General features: G+C 39.5%; 1 long non-coding RNA gene across 2 annotated transcripts in view; it reads left to right on the top strand.

Annotated features, from left to right (window-relative positions):
- Positions 1-12491: 12491 nt before the first annotated feature.
- The window catches only part of LOC133645317 (uncharacterized), a 111626-nt gene continuing 105617 nt past the window's right edge, over positions 12492-18500 (top strand). Inside the window, exons 1-3 of one of the 2 annotated variants that reach the window (XR_009824979.1) lie at positions 12492-12771; positions 12846-12916; positions 17001-17125. This is a non-coding gene — a long non-coding RNA (uncharacterized LOC133645317). Of the gene's footprint in view, positions 12772-12845; positions 12921-17000; positions 17126-18500 lie in introns of both variants that reach the window. The other variant, XR_009824978.1, reaches the window with a different exon arrangement.

Genomic DNA, 18500 nt, shown 5'->3' with positions numbered 1-18500 from the left:
TCAAAACGTCATCAGGAGTCCCGATTAAACCCGAAAATGGAAGAAATTAGAAGAAAATGCATATTTTACGGAAAAAAAATATTTTGCAAAATGTCGTAAAAAAAATTCAAAAAAACGGACTTGCTTCAGCAGCACAATTCTGGTGCTGTAGTTGTAGGAGATGTCTCAAAACGTCATCAGGAGTCCCGACTAAACCCGTAAATGTAAGAAAATGTAAGAAAATGCATTTTTTAAGAAAAACATTTTTTGCTAAAATGTCGTAAAAATTCCAAAAAACGGACTTGCTTCAGCAGCACAATTCTGGTGCTGTAGTTGTAGGATATGTCTCAAAACGTCATCAGGAGTCCCTACAAAACCTAAAAATGGCATAAAATGCTTTTTTTGGGAAAACTTTTTTTTTACAAAAAAAATTTCAAAAAACGGACTTGTTTGAGCAGCACAATTCTGGTGCTGTAGTTGTAGGAGATGTCTCAAAACGTCATCAGGAGTCCCGACTAAACCCGTAAATGTAAGAAAATGCATTTTTTAAGAAAAATTTTTTTTGCTAAAACGTCGTAAGGGGGGACCCTGTCGTAAAAATGCCAAAAAACGGACTTGCTTCAGCAGTACAATTCTGGTGCTGTAGTTGTAGGAGATGTCTCAAAATGTCATCAGGAGTCCCTACAAAACCTAAAAATGGCATAAAATGCTTTTCTTGGGCAAACTTTTTTTTTACAAAAAAAATTTCAAAAAACAGACTTGCTTCAGCAGCACAATTCTGGTGCTGTAGTTGTAGGAGATGTCTCAAAACGTCATCAGGAGTCCCGACTAAACCCGTAAATGTAAGAAAATGTAAGAAAATGCATTTTTTAAGAAAAACATTTTTTGCTAAAATGTCGTAAGGGGGGCCCTGTCGTAAAAATGCCAAAAAACGGACTTGCTTCAGCAGCACAATTCTGGTGCTGTAGTTGTAGGAGATGTCTTAAAACGTCATCAGGAGTCCCTACAAAACCTAAAAATGGCATAAAATGCTTTTTTTGGGCAAACTTTTTTTTTACAAAAAAAAATTCAAAAAACAGACTTGCTTCAGCAGCACAATTCTGGTGCTGTAGTTGTAGGAGATGTCTCAAAACGTCATCAGGAGTCCCGACTAAACCCGTAAATGTAAGAAAATGTAAGAAAATGCATTTTTTAAGAAAAACATTTTTTGCTAAAATGTCGTAAGGGGGGACCCTGTCGTAAAAATGCCAAAAAACGGACTTGCTTCAGCAGTACAATTCTGGTGCTGTAGTTGTAGGAGATGTCTCAAAACGTCATCAGGAGTCCCGACTAAACCCGTAAATGTAAGAAAATGTAAGAAAATGCATTTTTTAAGAAAATTTTTTTTTGCTAAAATGTAAAAATGCCAAAAAACGGACTTGCTTCAGCAGCACAATTCTGGTGCTGTAGTTGTAGGAGATGTCTCAAAACGTCATCAGGAGTCCCGACTAAACCCGAAAATGGAAGAAATTAGAAGAAAATGCATATTTTACGGAAAAAAAATATTTTGCAAAATGTCGAAAAAAAAATTCAAAAAAACGGACTTGCTTCAGCAGCACAATTCTGGTGCTGTAGTTGTAGGAGATGTCTCAAAACGTCATCAGGAGTCCCGACTAAACCCGTAAATGTAAGAAAATGCATTTTTTAAGAAAAACATTTTTTGCTAAAATGTCGTAAGGGGGGACCCTGTCGTAAAAATTCCAAAAAACGGACTTGCTTCAGCAGCACAATTCTGGTGCTGTAGATGAAGGAGATGTCTCAAAACGTCATCAGGAGTCCCGACTAAACCCGAAAATGGAAGAAAGTAGAAGAAAAGTCATATTTTACGGAAAAAAAATATTTTGCAAAATGTCGTAAAAAAAATTCAAAAAAACGGACTTGCTTCAGCAGCACAATTCTGGTGCTGTAGTTGTAGGAGATGTCTCAAAACGTCATCAGGAGTCCCGACTAAACCCGTAAATGTAAGAAAATGCATTTTTTAAGAAAAACATTTTTTGCTAAAATGTCGTAAGGGGGGACCCTGTCGTAAAAATGCCAAAAAATGGACTTGCTTCAGCAGCACAATTCTGGTGCTGTAGTTGTAGGAGATGTCTCAAAACGTCATCAGGAGTCCCGACTAAACCCGAAAATGGAAGAAATTAGAAGAAAATGCATATTTTACGGAAAAAAAATATTTTGCAAAATGTCGTAAAAAAAATTCCAAAAAACGGACTTGCTTCAGCAGCACAATTCTGGTGCTGTAGTTGTAGGAGATGTCTCAAAACGTCATCAGGAGTCCCTACAAAACCTAAAAATGGCATAAAATGCTTTTTTTGGGAAAACTTTTTTTTTACAAAAAAAAATTCAAAAAACGGACTTGTTTGAGCAGCACAATTCTGGTGCTGTAGTTGTAGGAGATGTCTCAAAACGTCATCAGGAGTCCCGACTAAACCCGTAAATGTAAGAAAATGTAAGAAAATGCATTTTTTACGAAAAACATTTTTTGCTAAAATGTCGTAAGGGGGGAGGGACCCTGTCGTAAAAATGCCAAAAAACGGACTTGCTTCAGCAGCACAATTCTGGTGCTGTAGTTGTAGGAGATGTCTCAAAACGTCATCAGGAGTCCCGACTAAACCCGAAAATGGAAGAAATTAGAAGAAAATGCATATTTTACGGAAAAAAAATATTTTGCAAAATGTCGAAAAAAAAATTCAAAAAAACGGACTTGCTTCAGCAGCACAATTCTGGTGCTGTAGTTGTAGGAGATGTCTCAAAACGTCATCAGGAGTCCCGACTAAACCCGTAAATGTAAGAAAATGTAAGAAAATGCATTTTTTAAGAAAAACATTTTTTGCTAAAATGTCGTAAGGGGGGACCCTGTCGTAAAAATTCCAAAAAACGGACTTGCTTCAGCAGCACAATTCTGGTGCTGTAGATGAAGGAGATGTCTCAAAACGTCATCAGGAGTCCCGACTAAACCCGAAAATGGAAGAAAGTAGAAGAAAAGTCATATTTTACGGAAAAAAAATATTTTGCAAAATGTCGTAAAAAAAATTCAAAAAAACGGACTTGCTTCAGCAGCACAATTCTGGTGCTGTAGTTGTAGGAGATGTCTCAAAACGTCATCAGGAGTCCCGACTAAACCCGTAAATGTAAGAAAATGCATTTTTTAAGAAAAACATTTTTTGCTAAAATGTCGTAAGGGGGGACCCTGTCGTAAAAATGCCAAAAAATGGACTTGCTTCAGCAGCACAATTCTGGTGCTGTAGTTGTAGGAGATGTCTCAAAACGTCATCAGGAGTCCCGACTAAACCCGTAAATGTAAGAAAATGCATTTTTTTAGAAAAACATTTTTTGCTAAAATGTCGTAAGGGGGGACCCTGTCGTAAAAATGCCAAAAAACGGACTTGCTTCAGCAGTATAATTCTGGTGCTGTAGTTGTAGGAGATGTCTCAAAACGTCATCAGGAGTCCCTACAAAACCTAAAAATGGCATAAAATGCTTTTTTTGGGCAAACTTTTTTTTTACAAAAAAAAATTCAAAAAACAGACTTGCTTCAGCAGCACAATTCTGGTGCTGTAGTTGTAGGAGATGTCTCAAAACGTCATCAGGAGTCCCGACTAAACCCGTAAATGTAAGAAAATGTAAGAAAATGCATTTTTTAAGAAAAACATTTTTTGCTAAAATGTCGTAAGGGGGGACCCTGTCGTAAAAATGCCAAAAAACGGACTTGCTTCAGCAGTACAATTCTGGTGCTGTAGTTGTAGGAGATGTCTCAAAACGTCATCAGGAGTCCCTACAAAACCTAAAAATGACATAAAATGCTTTTTTTGGGAAAACTTTTTTTTTACAAAAAAAAATTCCAAAAAACGGACTTGCTTCAGCAGCACAATTCTGGTGCTGTAGTTGTAGGAGATGTCTCAAAACGTCATCAGGAGTCCCGACTAAACCCGTAAATGTAAGAAAATGTAAGAAAATGCATTTTTTACGAAAAACATTTTTTGCTAAAATGTCGTAAGGGGGGACCCTGTCGTAAAAATGCCAAAAAACGGACTTGCTTTAGCAGTACAATTCTGGTGCTGTAGTTGTAGGAGATGTCTCAAAACGTCATCAGGAGTCCCTACAAAACCTAAAAATGGCATCTCCTCCCACAGTACCTCCGTGTCTCCGCAGTGAGCCGTGCGCCTCACCTGCCGATCTTCCCCCTGGACTCTGACTGCCTTCCTCGACCCCCGCACTCGGACCTGGACTTCTGGACGCCTCTCTCCTGCCCCCACGGACCTCGCTCGGATCACGAACCTCTTTTGCTTCGCCCCTCTGGACTTCTTTGCTGCCACAACCAACACACACTTACAATAACCTCTGGTAACTTATATTTGGTTAACTTCTACACATAGCCCTGCATCCACACACATAGTAGCATACACACCCGACGTAATCATCAAGCTCAAATAAAACCCGTTGAGCTAGACCTCCTGCTGTCGTACCGTCTCCTTCCCCCTTCGTCTTACGTAACAGTACCGGTACCAAAATGTATTTTGATACTTTTCTAAAAAAAGGGTACCACAAAAAATTGCATTATTAGCTTTATTTGAACAAAACATCTTAGTGTACATGAAACATATGTTTATTATTGTCATTTAGTCCTCAAATAAAATAGTGAACATACTAGACAACTTGTCTTTTAGTAATAAGTAAACAAACAAAGACTCCTATTTAGTCTGCTGACGTATGCATTAACATATTGTCATTTATCTACCTATTATTTTATACACATTATGAGGGACAAACTGCAAAAATTGATTATTAATCTACTTGTTCATTTGCTGTTAAAATCTGCTTATTTTCCGTTTCAACATTTTCTATCTACACTTTTGTTCAAATGTAATAATCACTTATTCTTCTCTTCTTTGATACTTTACATTAGTTTTGGATGATACCACACATTTAGGTATCGATCTGATACCAAGTAGTTACAGGATCATACATTGGTCATTTTCAAAGTCCTCATGTGTCCAGGGACGTATTTACTGACTTTATAAACATAATATACATTTACAAAAAAAAGGAAAAAAGATTTTGTGACGATAAAAAATATCGATGTAATCATAGTAGTATCGACTAGATACGCTCTTGTACTTGGTGTCATTACAGTAGATGTCAGGTGTAGATCCACCCATGTCATTTGTTTACATTGTGACGGCGGTGAGATATTGTATCCTCCTACGGTGTGTAGTGAAGCATGTTTAGGTATTCCTCATCCTCCAGTGATAATGCTACTTGTAAAAAACGTACTTTATTTGTCGCCATGGAGGCCAGGATTAGTGATTTAGAAGTAGCTGAAACACTGTGGATGTGTGTTAGCTGCGAGCTAGTTAGCCATGTCTTAAAGCAGCTCTTCCTGAGGGTGTTTCAGTGTTATAACTTCACCTTTATCTTTACTTTTTACACCAAAATGCGTCCATTCTCCCTTTTCTGTCTACACACTGTGTCTGCTTGTAAGTACTCTGTGTGTGTGTGCTGCCCAACAGCAGTAAAACCAGCAATGTCATGATTGACTATTTGCTTGATCAGTAACTTAACAAAGCTCCAAAGTTTTGGTTCACCTCCATCGTAGTTCACTAAGACGGGTCCTCGATTATATTTGTCATTAGGGCCTGGAATCTAGCTCTGCAAGACCTGGGACAGCTGAGTTGTTAACACTGTCGGCCACCAAGCAAGGGGTACTGGGTTCAAATCCCAGTAGGGAGTTAGTGTTTTGTTTCACTATCATTGTGATTTAGTGAGACAGGTTCTCAATTAAATATGTCATTGGGGCCCGAAATCTAGCTTCAAGAAGACCAAGAATAGCTTAGTGGTCAAAGCAGCTAGTACCCAATCAAATGGGACTGGGTTCAAATCCCAGTCAGATCGTTTGGTGACTAGGAAAGATCCAGTCAGAGAAATTACTCTTTTATATCATAGTTTACTGAGACAGGTTCTCAACTAAATATGTCATTGGGGACGGAAATCTCCTTTCAAGAATACCACAGATAGCTGAATGGTTAAAGCAGCTAGCTCCCAATCAAAGGGTTCTGGGCTTAAATCCCAGTCAGGTCACTCTGAAGGTAGTAAAGATCTAGTCAGAGGAATAAATCTTTTGTGTGATAGTTTAAAGGTTCTCAATTGTATATGTTATTGGGGCCCAAAATCTAGTACCAAAAAGACTAAGGGTAGCTGAATGGTTAAACAGCTAGCTCCCAATCATAGGGTTATGGGTTCAATCCCAGTCAGATCAATGATCTTTGATTTGTGTTTTGTAACATGTATTTAAAACAACAGAGTTCTCCTCTCTTAGAAAGGATTTTTGACCTGCATTTTTCCACAGTACAGTGCTCCCGTCAAACAAGATCTTTGATTAGTGTTCTGTGACAGGAGCACTCCACTGTATAATCCTGAATCAGATGCACCTGTGTGAGGTCGTTAGCTGCATAAAGACACCTGTCCACCCCATACAATCAGTAAGAGCCAAACATTCAGCATGGCTAAGAGCAAAGAGCTGTCCAAAGACACCAGAGACAAAATTGTACAACTCCACAAGGATGGAAAGGGCTACGGAGAAATTGCCAAGCAGCTTGGAGAAAAAAGGTCCACTGTTGGAGCAATCATTAGAAAATGGAAGAAGCTAAACATGACGGTCAATGTCAATGGGAGTGGAGCCCCATGCAAGATATCACCTGGTGGGGTCTCAATGATGCTAAGAAAGGTGAGGAATCAGCCCAGGACTACACGGCAGGACTTGGTCAATGACCTGAAAAGAGCTGGGACCACTGTTTCCATGGTCACTGTTGGTAATAACGTCATGGTTTGAAATCATGCATGGCACGGAAGATTCCCCTGCTTAAACCAGAACATGTTAAGGCCCGTCTTAAGTTTGACAATGACCATTTGGATGATCCAGAGGAGTCATGGGAGAAAGTTTTGTGGACAGTGTTTTATCACATCTCTATCATAGTTTAAAGACACAGGTTCACCATTAAATCTGGTCTTAAGAAAACCCAAGGTAGCTCAGTGGGTTACATCAATACTGTTAACCAAAGGGTACTGGGTTCAAGTCCCACTTACAGTTTTATATCATAGTTTACTGAGACAGGTTCTCAATTAAATGTTTCATTGGGGCCCGAAAACTTTGTTCTAGAAGACCAAAGATAGCTGAAGGGTTAAACAGCTACCTCCCAATCAAAGGGTTCTGGGTTCAATACCAGTCAGGTCACTCTAAAACTAGTAAATATTGAGTCAGAGCAATTAATCTTTTAAATGAAAGTTTACTGAGACAGTTCTCAATTATATATGTCATTGGGGCCCGGAAATCTGGTAATAAAAAGAACAAGAATGGCTGAATGGTTAAACAGCTAGCTTACAATCAAGGGGTTCTGGGTTCAATCCCAGTCTGGTCACTCTACAACTACTAAATATCCACTCAGAGCAATTAATCTTTTAAATGAAAGTTTACTGAGACAGTTCTCAATTATATATGTCATTGGGGCCCGGAAATCTGGCAATTGTATGGCCGAGGATAGCTGAATGGTTAAACAGCTAGCTCCCAACAAAGGGTGCATGGGTTCAATCCCAGTCCAAGGTCCAAGCAAGGGAGGGGAGTAGCGTTATGTGGGGGTGTATCACCTCCCCCACACAGAGTAAAGTCAAGTGATAGCTGGTTAATTAACTTATAGTTAAAAAGGTAAGTATGAGTAATAATAATAACAAATAGTCTATAGTCCAAAAGTCAAGGGTAACCTCGGGGGTTAGCTCCTCCTCCTTGCCGAGGCTAAAGTTGGCTGGGATGGGCGGGAATAGAAAGATAGATAATTAATTCATTGTGAGTGTTGACCAATCAGCTCTCCTGGTCTGACTGCAGTTGAAAAAAAAAAAAAACTGCAATTTATACAATGAAAAATAATAATTGAATAATAAAAAAATGAGATTAATAAAAACATGTCTGTCATGCAATTGAGATAATTGTAATTGAGATAATTAATTATCTCAATTGAGATAATTAAGATAATTAATTATCTCAATTACAATTATCTCCAATTATCTCAATTGCATGACAGACATGTTTTTATTAATCTCATTTTTTTATTATTCAATTATTATTTTTTTATTGTATCAATTGCAGTTTTTTTTTTTTATTATCTCAACTGTAATTAGTCAGACCAGGAGAGCTGATTGGTCAACACTCACAATGAATTAATTATCTATCTTTCTATTCCCGCCAACTTTAGCCTCGGCAAGGAGGAGGAGCTAACCCCCGACTTTTGGACTATTTGTTATTATTATTACTCATACTTACCTTTTTAACTATAAGTTAATTAACCAGCTACCACTTGACTTTACTCTGTGTGGGGGAGGTGATACACCCCCACATAACGCTACTCCCCTCCCTTGCTTGGACCTTGGACTGGGATTGAACCCATGAACCCTTTGTTGGGAGCTAGCTGTTTAACCATTCAGCTATCCTCGGCCATACAATTGCCAGATATCCGTGCCCCAATGACATATATAATTGAGAACTGTCTCAGTAAACTTTCATTTAAAAGATTAATTGCTCTGAGTGGATATTTAGTAGTTGTAGAGTGACCTGACTGGGATTGAACCCAGAACCCTTTGATTGGGAGGTAGCTGTTTAACCCTTCAGCTATCTCTTGTCTTCTAGAATAAAGTTTTAGGGCCCCAATGAAACATTTAATTGAGAACCTGTCTCAGTAAACTATGATATAAAACTGTAAGTGGGACTTGAACCCAGTACCCCTTGGTTAACAGCATTGATGTTACCCACTGAGCTACCTTGGGTTTCCTAAAGACCAGATTTAATGGTGAACCTGTGTCTGTAAACTATGATAGAGATGTGATAAAACACTGTCCACAAAACTTTCTCCCATGACTCCTCTGGATCATCCAAATGGTCATTGGCAAACTTAAGACGGGCCTTAACATGTTCTGGTTTAAGCAGGGGAACCTTCCGTGCCATGCATGATTTCAAACCATGACGTTATTACCAACAGTGACCATGGAAACAGTGGTCCCAGCTCTTTTCAGGTCATTGACCAAGTCCTGCCGTGTAGTCCTGGGCTGATTCCTCACCTTTCTTAGCATCATTGAGACCCCACCAGGTGATATCTTGCATGGGGCTCCACTCCCATTGACATTGACCGTCATGTTTAGCTTCTTCCATTTTCTAATGATTGCTCCAACAGTGGACCTTTTTTCTCCAAGCTGCTTGGCAATTTCTCCGTAGCCCTTTCCATCCTTGTGGAGTTATACAATTTTGTCTCTGGTGTCTTTGGACAGCTCTTTGCTCTTAGCCATGCTGAATGTTTGGCTCTTACTGATTGTATGGGGTGGACAGGTGTCTTTATGCAGCTAACGACCTCACACAGGTGCACCTGATTCAGGATAATACAGTGGAGTGCTCCTGTCACAGAACAAAGATCTTGTTTGACGGGAGCACTGTACTGTGGAAAAATGCAGGTCAAAGATCATTTCTGTGACAGGAGCACTCTGCTGTTTTTAAATACATGTTACAAAACACAAAATCTAGCTTCAAGAAGACCAAGAATAGCTTAGTGGTCAAAGCAGCTAGTACCCAATCAAATGGGACTGGGTTCGAATCCCAGTCAGATCGTTTGGTGACTAGGAAAGATCCAGTCAGAGAAATTACTCTTTTATATCATAGTTTACTGAGACAGGTTCTCAACTAAATATGTCATTGGGGACAGAAACCGCCTTTCAAGAAGACCACAGATAGCTGAATGGTTAAAGCAGCTATCTCCCAATCAAAGGGTTCTGGTTTCAAATCCCAGTCAGGTCACTCTGAAGGTAGTAAAGATCTAGTCAGAGGAATAAATCTTTTGTATGATAGTTTAAAGGGTTGAACGAGAGTTCCCACCAGAATCCTCAAGGTGCTTTTGTTGACCAGAGAGGAGATTCTATAGAGAAATCTCTCTTTCTTAAGGTTGATGTGGGACCCAAACAGGATGGATTCCGTTTTACCCAAGTGTATGGATAGCTTGTTGTCAGCGAGCCAGGTGCAAGTTCTACAGAGTTCAGCACTGAGGATTTTCTCCACCTGTGACTTGTCCTTGCCGGATACCAGCAAGGCAGAGTCATCCGCAAACAAAAACAATTCACAGTCGCATGCCGATGACATGTCGTTTATGTATACCAGGAACAGTAAAGGCCCTAATATACTGCCTTGGGGGACTCCACAGCTCACTGAGAGGGGGGGGGGGGGGGGGGGGGGACACGGTGCCGTTCACCTCTACCACCTGTTTCCTCCCCTCCAAGTAGGATTGCATCCAGCTCCATGAGGTTTTGTTAAATCCGATTGCTCTGAGCTTATCCAACAGTATCTGTTAGTCTGTCTCTACCCCCCTCGGTGAAGCGACATCCGGTGGTCCATGTATCCCAGAGTAAGCCTGTCTCCAGTTCTCCACTCTCTTCCCCTGACCCTACCCCTCTGGATAACGGTGACCCAGTTTGGACCGTCAAGGAGATCCTTGGGGTCCGTCGGCAAGGTAGGGGCCTGGTATTTTTGGTACATTGGGAGGGTTATGGTCCAGAGGATAGATCCTGGGTGTCGGCCTCCTACCTTGCTGACCCCACCCTTCTGGAGGACTTCTATCAGGTCAACCCTGGAGCTCTCCGGCGCTCGTTGAGAGCCTCGCATAAGAGGGGGGGCACTGTTACGGCGCTCGCGCAGTCTGCTTCTCCCTCCTCGGCAGGAGCTCCTCGAAGCTACGCTGCAAGCACCGCAGGACACGCCCCCGCACGCGCCACGCAGACCACGGCCACGCGCCTCCACAGCCGGCGGCAATCATCAATCAACGCACCTGGTCTTGACGAGAAGCAGCAGCATAAAGGCTCACTCCACTGACTACTCCACGCCGGAACAAAGCCCTGATTCAGTAAGCTTCACGTCTCTGGCTCCTCACCTGTGTCTCTCTCTTTTGCTCGCTTTGTCTCCCTCGTGTCTAGTCCTTATTTGTCCTTGTCATCTCCTGTTCCCACAGTACATCCGTGTCTCCGCAGTGAGCCGTGCGCCTCACCTGCCGATCTTCCCCCTGGACTCTGACTGCCTTCCTCGACCTCCGCAGTGGATGGAAAGAGTGGATGACTAAGAGTGTATGAATAAGAGTGGATGACTAAGAGTGTATGAATAAGAGTATATGAATAAGAGTGTATGAATAAGAGTGTATGAATAAGAGTGTATGAATAAGAGTATATGAATAAGAGTGTATGAATAAGAGTGTATGAATAAGAGTGTATGAATAAGAGTGGATGAATAAGAGTATATGAATAAGAGTGTATGAATAAGAGTGTATGAATAAGAGTGTATGAATAAGAGTGGATGACTAAGAGTGTATGAATAAGAGTGTATGAATAACAGTGTATGAATAAGAGTGTATGAATAAGAGTATATGAATAAGAGTGTATGAATAAGAGTGTATGAATAAGAGTGTATGAATAAGAGTGTATGAATAAGAGTGTATGAATAACAGTGTATGAATAAGAGTATATGAATAAGAGTATATGAATAAGAGTGTATGAATAAGAATGTATGAATAAGAGTATATGAATAACAGTGTATGAATAAGAGTATATGAATAAGAGTATATGAATAAGAGTGTATGAATAAGAGTATATGAATAAGATTATATGAATAACAGTGTATGAATAAGAATGCATGAATAAGAGTGTATGAATAAGAGTGGATGACTAAGAGTGTATGAATAAGAGTGTATGAATAAGAGTGTATGAATAAGAGTATATGAATAAGAGTATATGAATAAGAGTGTATGAATAACAGTGTATGAATAAGAGTGTATGAATAAGAGTGTATGAATAAGAGTGGATGACTAAGAGTGGATGAATAAGAGTGGATGACTAAGAGTGTATGAATAAGAGTGGATGACTAAGAGTATATGAATAAGAGTGGATGACTAAGAGTGTATGAATAAGAGTATATGAATAAGAGTGGATGAATAAGAGTGGATGAATAAGAGTGTATGAATAAGAGTGGATGACTAAGAGTGTATGAATAAGATTTATTCATGTATTTTATTATATAAAAATGGGAGCCATTACCTCCCTGCTTGGCACTCAGCATCAAGGGTTGGAATTGGGGGTTGAATCACCAAAATGATTCCCGGGCGCGGCCACCGCTGCTGCTCACTGCTCCCCTCACCTCCCTGGGGGCAAGGGTGATGGTTCAAATGCAGAGAATAATTTCGACACACCTAGTGTGTGTGTGTGTGTGACAATCATTGGCACTTTAACTGAACTTTTAATGATGTTATTCATATTATTCAGATTGAAAATCTTAAGGGGCCGCATGTGGCCCCCGGACGTTCATTTGCCCAGGTCTGTGCTAAGGTGATCTCTAGAAGTGGTCCACACTCCATGTCAGTAGGTGGCGGTAATGCACACCAGAAGGTTGCTTGCCAACCTGCTATAAAAACAAAAGAAGAAGAAGAAGATCCACACTTCCGGGTGGTGATGACGTCGCGTCGTGACGTCATATTTCAAAATGGCAGAGCCCGCGGAAAGACCCCCTGGAGTCGACTCCATTTCCCAAGAAAAGATGTCAACAGTGCGACTTGTAACAATTATAAGGCCGAGGAGGGTTATTTGAACACACACCATTCAATTATTATAAATGAAAGTCACGTTTTTTTAACCGCTCCGGTCTCGTCCCAGCGGAAGTGACGCTAGCACGTCATCAGAATACAACAGGTTGCTAACTAACACGCCTCCTATCATGTCAGCGCTGTTATTTGTTCCAATGTCATTCATTCCTTCTCATTTAGATCAACACGACGAGAGAGACATTCTGCCGCTAGACAAAGGTCACCGAGCAGCGACGAAGTTTGCATTTTCGGTAGGTGAGTGTTCAATTGTCCTCCGAGAAAAGTTGCATGAAGTCATTCTATTACACAGGTGAAAGTCATACACACATAATATGCTGGAAAAGTCCATTCATGTCAGCAATTAACTTCAAATGTCAAACTCATTTGTGATGTTAAAGGGAAAACAATACTTAACTGTGCTTAAATGTATTTATATTAATCAAATGTGAATTATGCTGTATAATAGACTGTATTTATGTTATTGACATGTGAATAATGCTGTATAATCAGTGTTGGGACTAACGCGTTACAAAGTAACTAGTAGTCTAACGCGTTATTTTTTATATTCAGTAACTCAGTTACCGTTACTACATGATGCGTTACTGCGTTATTTTATGTCATTTCTTATGTAGTATCGGCTAAAAACAGAAGATCTGAGTGTGTTTTATTGGAGAGTTGCAGTGTCGTCCTTCTGAATGATTCCCGGGCGCGGCGCCGCTGCTGCCCACTGCTCCCCAAGGGGATGGGTCAAATAAAGAGGACAAATTTCACCACGCCTAGTGTGTGTGTGTGACAATCATTGGTACTTTAACTTTAACTTAACTTAATTCTTCCTGTGTCACAACGGGGACAAGAGAAGAGGCGCTGTGTGTGTGTGTGTGTGTGTGTGTGTGTGTGTGTGTGTGTGTGTGTGTGTGTGTGTGTGTGTGTGTGTGTGGAGAGGGGTTGGGGGGGGGGCGTGTCTGTGTTTACTTACAAGACATCATGGTGGAGCTGAAGCCGAGTTTCTTAACATGGAGATATTCTAGACTGACCATGTGTCTTCTTTTGCGGGGCTGTCCGGGCGGAGTTTCTTAAATGCCTCAAATGTCCGGCAGGGTTGCGTATATTTTCAATGTACGTTCAGGGTTAAGATGGGGTTAAAAACAAAACTAATTGTGCACACGCAGCAGCATTCGTGAGGGAGGGACAGAGAGAGCGAGGGAGTGGATTGATTGATTGAGACTTTTATTAATAGATTGCACAGTACAGTACATATTCCGTACAATTGACCACTAAATGGTAACACCCGAATAAGTTTTTCAACTTGTTTAAATCGGGGGTCCACATTAATCAATTTATTTCAAACTGTCATTGCTCAAAACATAATATTGAATCAAAATCAATGTTATTATGAATTATTGACCTATCCAAGGTTCCCATTACTTCACATCAAATATTCCACTTTGAAAAATATTTTTGGTGGAAGATTTTGCATATTTTGTGTGTTTGCCATTAAAAACATAGTTTTGTTTGACAAAAAAGGCGGAAAACAAACAGACAAAAAAACAACATAACTAAAACATTTTGAAATGAGGGATAGATCTGAAGTTGATGTAGACTCCAGAGATTTAAGCGTTAAATATAAAATGTTTGTATGCCCTGGCACACCATTATCATAATTTCATGACCCAAGCAAAACACTTTTTACACTTTTATACTGAAATAAATACACCTACAACTTATTCAATAAAAACATAGAAAAAACTACCAGCAGCGGTAAAGTTTAGATCCATGAAGGAAAGAAGAAAGTGAATGAATGTTTATAACTGAATACATTTACATATGTATACAAATTTGTTTTCTTTCTTTATTATTTTTTTTTATGAATTAAGTAACGTTTATGACAACCTTTTTCCAAAACACAATATATAATGTGAGATATAACAGGATAATGCATACGTTTATCTTTTTTGTTGTCAAAACGCTTACCAAAAAGTGGGACCCCAAAAATTTACTGTAGGACCCCATTTTTATGACTTGATGGGGTCCCTGGGACCCCATTTTGAAAATTCCTAGCGCTGATCAACAGATTGTATTATTCTCCAGTGCAATAACAGTACTTAAATGAAGGCTTAAAGGGCATTAATGGTAGCTTTAAAAAAAGAAGAAGAAAAAAACAAGTAACTAAATAGTTACTTTTCACAATAACGCATTACTTTTTGGTGTAAGTAACTGAGTTAGTAACTGAGTTGCTTTTGAAATAAAGTAACTAGTAACTGTAACTAGTTACTGGTTTTCAGTAACTAACCCAACACTGTGTATAATAGACTGTATTTATATTATTCACAAGTGAATAATGCTGTATAATAGACTGTATTTATATTATTCACATGTAAAAAATACCTTAGTGTTTATTTTTATTGTGAGCGAACTGTGGTGCTGAATTTCCCCGAGGGATCAATAAAGTACTTTCTATTCTATTCTATTCTATTCTAAAAACATCCAAATCCATTGCTATTCTTTATATAAAGTAAGACACATGCTGAATAAGAAATATCTGCACATGATTCCTTGAGTAATTCGATTACAAAATACATTCGAGGAATTGTTGCTGCCTCGAGGTGTCGTACATATTTTTTTTTACTGGTTCACTAAACAGTAGTCAAAGCTCACGTTTCGCACAGACTGTTTAGGTGTTGCACAGCGTGTTTACGTCACAGATCATCCCCCCCTTGCACTGCACGACACCGCTCTTTTAAGTACGCTCGAGTTTAGAAAACGTTTAAACGGCACCGTATGATAATCATCAAAAACGCACGAGAGACAAGAACTTTGTTTATGCGGTCACACCACACAGCACATAGGGCTGTGAGCGCACCTGTTTTTATTAGCACATACACATTTTTAGCTGTGCGTGTCAGCCTTCAATAATGAAAACAGGCGTTTAGGAAATAAGACGATTAGGCCAACCACAATAATTGAGGGCACATCTTAACGTGTATAATTAAACAAAATTATGATTTATTCGATTAATCGATCGGGATATTCGATAGAATACTCGATTACTAAAATATTCGATAGCTGCAGCTGTAGTTATATTATTCTTTTATTTTTCCATATCTAACATACTGTGTTGAACTTTGGGGAAATGTTTATAGAACAAACACAGGCTCAATAATTCAACTTGAAAAAAGGGTCATTAGAATAATACACAAGGCTGGCTACGATGAACCTACCAATCCATTATTCGTAAGTTCTAATGTAGAGGTGTCAAACTCATTTTAGATCGGGGGCCACATGGACAAAAATCTACTCCCAAGTGGGCCGGACTGGTAAAATCAAGGCACGATAACTTAAAAATAAAGACAACTTCAGATTGTTAGTTTTTTTCTTTGTTAAAAATAGAGCAAGCACATTCTGAAAATGTACAAATCATAATGTTGTTGTTTTTTTTTTTTACACTTACATGTTGCGGTTAATAGTATTCTACCTTTATTTGTCGATATGTATACTTTCTGATTAAATGATGTGATAATGTTCATCAGTCAACTCATTGGTGTTCATTTTTAATCTATTAAGATCAAATAATAATATGTTATTTAAATGGAGGCTTCTCACATGATGAGATAACTTCTGGAAATGACTGGCTCATAAGGGTCAAAGGTATAAATGTGTGTGTCCAAGTTAAAGGAAAAGGCAGGCTGTCTTCTTCTAATGGATTTATTACAATCTTTACAAGCTGGGTAACGTTTGCTGTGGTCTGGAACAACATGGCGCACAAACAACTATCAGAAATGCAGCCAATATTACGTACAGATAATGTGTCATGAGACATGCAAATATAAATGAAATGCACAGAGGACATAAGTAAAGGAAATTAAATGAGCTCAAATATTCCTACAAACGAGTCATAATGATGCAATATGTACATACAGCTAGCTTAAATAGCATGTTAGCATTGATTAGCTTGCAGTCATGCTCTGACCAAATATGCCTGATTAGCACTCCAACAAGTCAATAACATCAACAAAGCTCACCTTTTGTGCATTCGCGCACAGCGTAGAACGTTTGGTGGACAAAATGAGACAAAGAAGAAGTGGCATAAAACACGTCTTTCTGTGGCAGCGTCGGAGAAAGTTGTACATGTAAACAAACAACAATGAGTTCAAGGATCGCTGAAATTAGTAGGACAAAACAGTGCTTGCTAAATCCTCTCATCAGTGAAGCATGTTTAACATAAACAGTGGGACTTCTAACAATTAGGAAGGTTTGTGTCATGTTTGTTCTCCTACAGAAAATATATTCAAATAAAAATGTTCTTCATCTTTTTCCATTTTCACACATCTCTGAAAGAGGTCCAGGGAGCCACGAGGGCGGTGCTAAAGAGACGCGGGTTGCTGACCCCCGGCCTACACCCTAGACTGGCCGCCAGTTCATCGCAGGACACATGAAAAAGCCTTCGCCCTCAAATCAGAGAAGTATTCATTTACTCTAACATGATTTTTATTCAGTTCAATGCATTTATTGTCATTGTCATAGTGAATAACACACACACTGCATAGTAACCATGTATCAAAAATGCGTTAGGTGGTGCAATCCTGACCCATGAAACGCGTAAACACAAAGGGTGCCACGAACGATGCACAAAATTCACAGTCTGGTATGGATCGGTACTTGAGCGGCGCCGTTCGATACATTTTTTCAATACCCAAAAGAGGGAAATGTTCATGCCTTTTTTTTAACTTGTAGTTTATTGAAATTGTCGTTGTCCACGACAGAAAACGGTCGGCAAGGCGAGTTTATTTACAGAGCACAGTTCGTACTACAGGCAGGCCAGTCTAGTACCCGCACTCTTTTACTACGAAGCCACGCTGTTGTAACACGTGCAGAATGTGGCTCGGCGATATCTTACTCAAATAAGCAGGGGCGGCCATGAAAAAGACGTCGCTTGGATGGCAACTTTTGTTGCTCCAAAACCTGTATGTACCTTTCAGCATTAATGGTGCCTTCACAAACGTGTAAGTTACCCACTAATACACCCCCATATCATCAATCTTTATTGCAGACCTTAAGATCCATTTAAACATATAAAAACAGAATATAATACATTAAAAAACAAAACAATAAAAACATACATTAAAAACAAAACAAAACAAGTTTTCCATACAATTACAGACGCTGGGTTTTCAACTTTGCGCCTAGAACAATCCGGATGGTTCTTTTCCTCTTTGGACCGGAGGACACGACGTCCACAGTTTCCAAAAACAATTTGAAATGTGGACTTGTCAGACCACAGAACACTTTTCCAGTTTGCATCAGTACATCTTAGATGAGCTCGGGCCGAGCGAAGCCGGCGGCGTTTCTGGGTGTTGTTGATAAATGGCATTCGCTTTGCATTGTAGAGTTTTAACTTGCACTTACAGATGTAGCGACCAACTGTAGTTACTGACAGTGGTTTTCTGAAGTGTTCCTGAGTCCATGTGGTGATATCCTTTACACGCTGATGTCGCTTTTTGATGCAGTACCAACACAAATACAACTTTGAAACTACGTGCTTTCTGAGAAGATTACCGTAGTAACTAGTACATCATGCAAAAGCGCAGATTCCAACCAATCAGTCCATCTTAGATGAGCTCAGGCCGAGCGAAGCCAGCGGCGTTTCTGGGTGTTGTTGCATTTATCAACAACACCCAGAAACGCAGAGTTTTGAGGACGAAAATGAATTGATACCATTTTAGAATAAGGCTGTAACATAGCAAAATGTGGCAAAAAATGAAGCGCTGTGAATACTTTCCGGATGCAGTGTACAGTATAAAGGGCAGATCAATAGAAGTGATAATTAGACGTTGCAGT

Source organism: Entelurus aequoreus, unplaced genomic scaffold (assembly GCF_033978785.1).
Source record: "Entelurus aequoreus isolate RoL-2023_Sb unplaced genomic scaffold, RoL_Eaeq_v1.1 HiC_scaffold_37, whole genome shotgun sequence".
NCBI lineage: Eukaryota > Metazoa > Chordata > Actinopteri > Syngnathiformes > Syngnathidae > Entelurus > Entelurus aequoreus.
Note: the sequence above shows the minus strand (reverse complement) of the source record. Positions and strands in the feature narration are given on the sequence as shown.